Below are 6,000 nucleotides of genomic sequence, written 5' to 3'. Positions count from 1 at the left end.
AAGACCCATCAGTGTGCTGTATTCAGGAAACCCATCTCACCTGCAGAGACATACATAGGCTCAAAATAAAGGGATGGAGGAAGATCTACCAAGCAAATGGAGACCAAACTTCTTTTGAAGTCTTACAGTGGTTGTCCTTAGGGACAAAAGATGTCAAATGCTTCCTATTCAGACCTTTAAAAGGTCCTAGACTTTGAGTTAATCTCTTTAGGATTGGGAGGGCCTGGAAAAAAAAGATCTAGCTACATAATAGAAATATTTTATAGATAGAAATTTTCCTCCACAAAGGATAGCTTTGCAGGGCCATTTCAAGATATGGCAAAGAAACATGTTTTGGGGTAAAATATTTTGATTTTCTTCCTTGTCTTGCAATGTTTTTTTTTTTTTATTATTATACTTTAGGGTTTTAGGGTACATGTGCACAATGTGCAGGTTTGTTACATATGTATCCATGTGCCATGTTGATTTCCTGCACCCATTAACTCGTCATTTAGCATTAGGTGTATCTCCTAATGCTGTCCCTCCCCCCTCCCCCCACCCCACAACAGTCCCCGGAGTGTGATGTTCCCCTTCCTGTGTCCATGAGTTCTCATTGTTCAATTCCCACCTATGAGAGAGAACATGCGGTGTTTGGTTTTTTGTCCTTGCGATAGTTTACTGAGAATGATGTTTTCCAGTTTCATCCATGTCCCTACAAAGGACACGAACTCATCATTTTTTATGGCTGCATAGTATTCCATGGTGTGTATGTGCCACATTTTCTTAATCCAGTCTATCGTTGTTGGACATTTCGGTTGGTTCCAACTCTTTGCTATTGTGAATAGTGCCGCAATAAACATACGTGTGCATGTGTCTTTATAGCAGCATGATTTATAGTCCTTTGGGTATATACCCAGTAATGGGATGGCTGGGTCAAATGGTATTTCCAGTTCTAGATCCCTGAGGAATCGCCACACTGACTTCCACAATGGTTGAACTAGTTTACAGTCCCACCAACAGTGTAAAAGTGTTCCTATTTCTCCACATCCTCTCCAGCACCTGTTGTTTCCTGATTTTTTAATGATGGCCATTCTAACTGGTGTGAGATGGTATCTCACTGTGGTTTTGATTTGCATTTCTCTGATGGCCAGTGATGATGAGCATTTCTTCATGTGTTTTCTGGCTGCATAAATGTCTTCTTTTGAGAATTGTCTGTTCATGTCCTCTGCCCACTTTTTGATGGGGTTGTTTGTTTTTTTCTTGTAAATTTGTTTGAGTTCATTGTAGATTCTGGATATTAGCCCTTTGTCAGATGAGTAGGTTGCAAAAATTTTCTCCCATTCTGTAGGTTGCCTGTTCATTCTGATGATAGTTTCTTTTGCTGTGCAGAAGCTCTTTAGTTTAATGAGATCCCATTTGTCAATTTTGGCTTTTGTTGCCATTGCTTTTGGTGTCTGGAAGCATTCCCTCTGAAAACTGGCACAAGACAAGGATGCCCTCTCTCACCGCTCCTATTCAACATAGTGCTGGAAGTTCTGGCCAGAGCAATCAGGCAGGAGAAGGAAATAAAAGGTATTCAATTAGGAAAAGAGGAAGTCAAATTGTCCCTGTTTGCAGATGACATGATTGTATATCTAGAAAACCCCATTGTCTCAGCCCAAAATCTCCTTAAGCTGATTAGCAACTTCAGCAAAGTCTCAGGATACAAAATTAATGTACAAAAATCACAAGCATTCTTGTACACCAATAACAGACAAACAGAGAGCCAAATCATGAGTGAACTCCCATTCACAATTGCTTCAAAGAGAATAAAATACCTAGGAATCCAACTTACAAGGGATGTGAAGGACCTCTTCAAGGAGAACTACAAACCACTGCTCAATGAAATAAAAGAGGATACAAACAAATGGAAGAACATTCCATGCTCATGGGTTGGAAGAATCAATATCATGAAAATGGCCATACTGCCCAAGGTAATTTATAGATTCAATGCCATCCCCATCAAGCTACCAATGACTTTCTTCACAGAATTGGAAAAAACTACTTTAAAGTTCATATGGAACCAAAAAAGAGCCCGCATCGCCAAGTCAATCCTAAGCCAAAAGAACAAAGCTGGAGGCATCACGCTACCTGACTTTAAACTATACTACAAGGCTACAGTAACCAAAACAGCATGGTACTGGTACCACAACAGAGACATAGATCAATGGAACAGAACAGAGCCCTCAGAAATGATGCCGCATAGCTACAACTATCTGATCTTTGACAAACCTGACAAAAACAAGAAATGGGAAAAGGATTCCCTATTTAATAAATGGTGCTGGGAAAACTGGCTAGCCATATGTAGAAAGCTGCAACTGGATCCCTTCCTTACACCTTATACAAAAATTAATTCAAGATGGATTAAAGACTTATATGTTAGACCTAAAACCATTAAAATCCTACAAGAAAACCTAGGCAATACCATTCAGGACATAGGCGTGGGCAAGGACTTCATGTCTAAAACACCTTGTCTTGCAATGTTATGCCACAGTCAGATTGGAAAGTAAGTCATGATATATAGGGTTAAATAAAACCCATCTGATGAGAATTTATGATTTGTAGGACATGATTCCCCAGACCCCTTAGATAGAAATTTGGGCAAGATAAAAAAATCAGAGTTTATTCCTCACTGATGAGAAGATGGGTTTTAGGCATTGCTATAGCCAAGGGTTCAAGTAATATCTTTAAAATTATTTTTCTTTCTTTATCTTTTCTCTGCTTTCTTCAATGTTGTTTTCAACCTCATGTATACTTTCTTTATGGAGATAAAAAGATAAAACCTAGAAGCTTTAGGATCCGTTATTCTCATTCATCCTAATATAAAAAAAAAAACCCAAAAAACAAAACACAGAGAAAACTTCACTCTTAAAGGGTATACATAAACCTATTCTGCAAGAACTCTGATTGGGTTTTCTTGAGTAATATAACAGGTGTATGTCTAGGGGAAAAAGTCTCTAATTTGCTCAACTGGCCTAGATGCACACCTTTGTAGGAGGGAGTCAGGGTCTTTGTCTGGCAGACCCATAAGAATGGCAACGAATGGGGAAGGGGCAGTCCCTTCAAGGAAGTGAGCAGAGGCAGACACGAATGATTATCAACAGCACAACATTCCCAATATGAAGAGAGAAAACCAAATAAATATTAAAAGTGACATCTAAGAAGGTAGGTGAAGTGTGGTAAGGGAATAGAAAAGTTTTAAGAGAGAACACTGACTCCGTTAATACTTTTATTTATTTTTTCTTGAGACGGAGTTTTGCTCTGTCACCCAGGCTGGAGGGCAGTGGTGTGATCTCGGCTCACTGCAACCTCCGCCTCCTGAGTTCAAGTGATTCTCCTGCCTCAGCCTCCCAAGTAGCTGGGACTACAGGCATGTGCCACCATGCCTGGCTAATGTTTTTGTATTTTTAGTAGAGACGGGGTTTCACCATGTTGGTCAGGCTGGTCTCAAACTCCTGACCTTGTGATCTGCCCGCCTCGGCCTCCAAAGTGCTGGGATTACAGGCATGAGCCACCATGCCTGGCTTCTTTCTTATTTTTAAGAAACTTTTCCTTTCATAATGTGTCATAAAAATTTATACAAAAAGATAAATATTTTATAGATAAATGGGCATATTATTCATAACATACAATTCACAAAGGATAAATGACAAATATTAACAAAGTGGAAAGATACAAACTTATTAGAAACAAATTGAAAATTAAAACAAGATAATGACTACCATTTGACAGAGCAGGAGCATTGCCATCCTGGACAAGCTCCTCATTCTAAAGTTCACCTTAATAAAAACTGCCTAAATCCAAAGGGCATCAGCCTAATGGCTAAAGTCAGAATAACCATAAACCACAAATAACTCCTCCAACCAGAAACATTCCAAACTCCTCCCTGACCAGAGACATGCTAGCCTCGAGATAACCCCTCTCTGGGCCAGAAATATGTCTGCCCCAAGATAACCTCCCCTTCTTCCAGAGAGATTCCAACCCCACCATAAACTTCTCCATACATATAAACACTCCAAGCTTGTGATAAGCCCCCTCATCCTAAAACCAATACATACTCTTAGTCTGTAAGAGAAAGTGTTCCTGACCGAAATCGGCCAGAAGCACCTCTCAGGTTTTATCTAAAGAAAACCTGTCTTTAACTGTCTGCCGTATCTTGTGTTTCTTTCCTCTTTCTTTAACTCTTACACCATTTCCATCCAAGATGGGGTATCAGGGATCAAATGTACCCTCCTGTCTCAATAGACTAGAAAACTGAACAAAATATGTAATCCTTTGGAGAAAGGAAACAAATGAAGTGAGCTTTATGATGCCCCAGCTTAGCACCTGGAAAGTTTTCAGGCTGCTGCACAGGAAGCAGGGACCCAAACACTTTCCAGATGTCTTGACAAGGTAAGGAGACAAAATCTAATATAAATGTCAAAAGAAAAAAATTGGAGATAGGGACTCTCTCTGTTGCCCAGGCTAGAGTACAATGGCACAATCACAGCTCACCATAACTTCAAAGTCCTGGGCTCAGGCGATTCTCCTGCCTCAGCCTCTGGGTTTGCTAGGACTACATGCCACCACACCTAGCTGATTGGTTAAAATGTTTGTAGAGATGGGGTCTCACTATGTTGCCTAGTTTTATCTCAAACACCCAGCCTCAACTGATCCTCCTCCCTCTTGGATTACACTCTTTTTTTTTTGGCAACAAGGTCTTGCTTTGTCACCCAGATTGGAGTGCAGTGGCATGACTACAGGTCACCACAGCCTTGCCTTCCAAAGCTCAAGCGATTCCCCCCACCTCAGCCTCCCAAGTAGCTGGGACTATAGTTGTGTGCCACCACACCCCACTAATTTTTGTATTTTTTGTAGAGATGGGGTTTCACTATTTTCCTAGGCTGATCTCAAACTCCTGGGCTCAAGCAATTCACCCACCTTGGCCTACCAAAGTGTTGGGATTATAGATGCAAGCCACCACTCCTGGCCCAGGATTAACAATTTTTAAAAAGAAATTCATCATAGTACTAGAAGGAGATTCTTCATTCTGAGTTAAAAAACATCCTACAGTTAACATCCCATTCAATGGTGAGAGACTGAAAGTTTCCCCATGAGATTAGGCACAAAGCAAGATGTATACTCTTAAATTCCTATTCAACATGGTACTGGAAGTCTTAGCTAGTGTAATAAGGAAGAAAACAAAAAAAGAAGAAGAAAGAAACGGAATGAAGATTATATAGGAAGAAATAAAATTGTTCCCATTGAGAGATAACATGATGGTTTATATAGAAAATTCCAAAGAATCTACCAAAAAAAAATCTTCTAAAAGTAATAAGTGAGCTTATCAGAGCTGCACAATACAATGACAATATACACAAAAAGTTGTATTTCTCTATATAAGCAATAAACAAATGGAAATCAAAATTTTGAAAACCTCAAATACCATTTGCAACCATTCCTCCAAAAATGAAATACTTAGGTATAGATCTAACAAAACAAGTACAGGACTGGAACTTGTAAGCTACAAACTGTAGAACTCTGATGACAGAATTAAAGAACTAAATAAGCGAAGAGATATATCATGTTGATGACTGGAAGACTCAATCTATTAAAAACATCAGTTTTTTCCAAAGTGATCTATAGATTTAACATAATAACAATCAAAATACCAACTAGAATTTTTGGATTTTTCTAGAATAATTTGGATTATTCTAAAATGTGTACAGGAGGGTTAAGGAACTAGAATAGCTAAAACAATTTTGAAACAGAGGATCAAAGTTAGATAAATCATTCTACTGAATTTTAAGATTTATTATCAAGCTACAGTAGTCAAGGTAGTATGGGATTTGTGTCACTGTAGACACACACAGACCAACAGGATATAATAGAAAGTCCAGATATAGACCCAAGCAAATATGGATATTTGATCTTTTAAAAAGGTTTGAAAGCAACTTAATGGAAAAAGGATAATATTTTCAACAAATGATATCAGAACAATTG

The sequence above is a fragment of the Nomascus leucogenys genome, chromosome 3 (genome assembly GCF_006542625.1).
Source record: "Nomascus leucogenys isolate Asia chromosome 3, Asia_NLE_v1, whole genome shotgun sequence".
Classification (NCBI taxonomy): Eukaryota; Metazoa; Chordata; class Mammalia; order Primates; family Hylobatidae; genus Nomascus; species Nomascus leucogenys.
Note: the sequence above shows the minus strand (reverse complement) of the source record.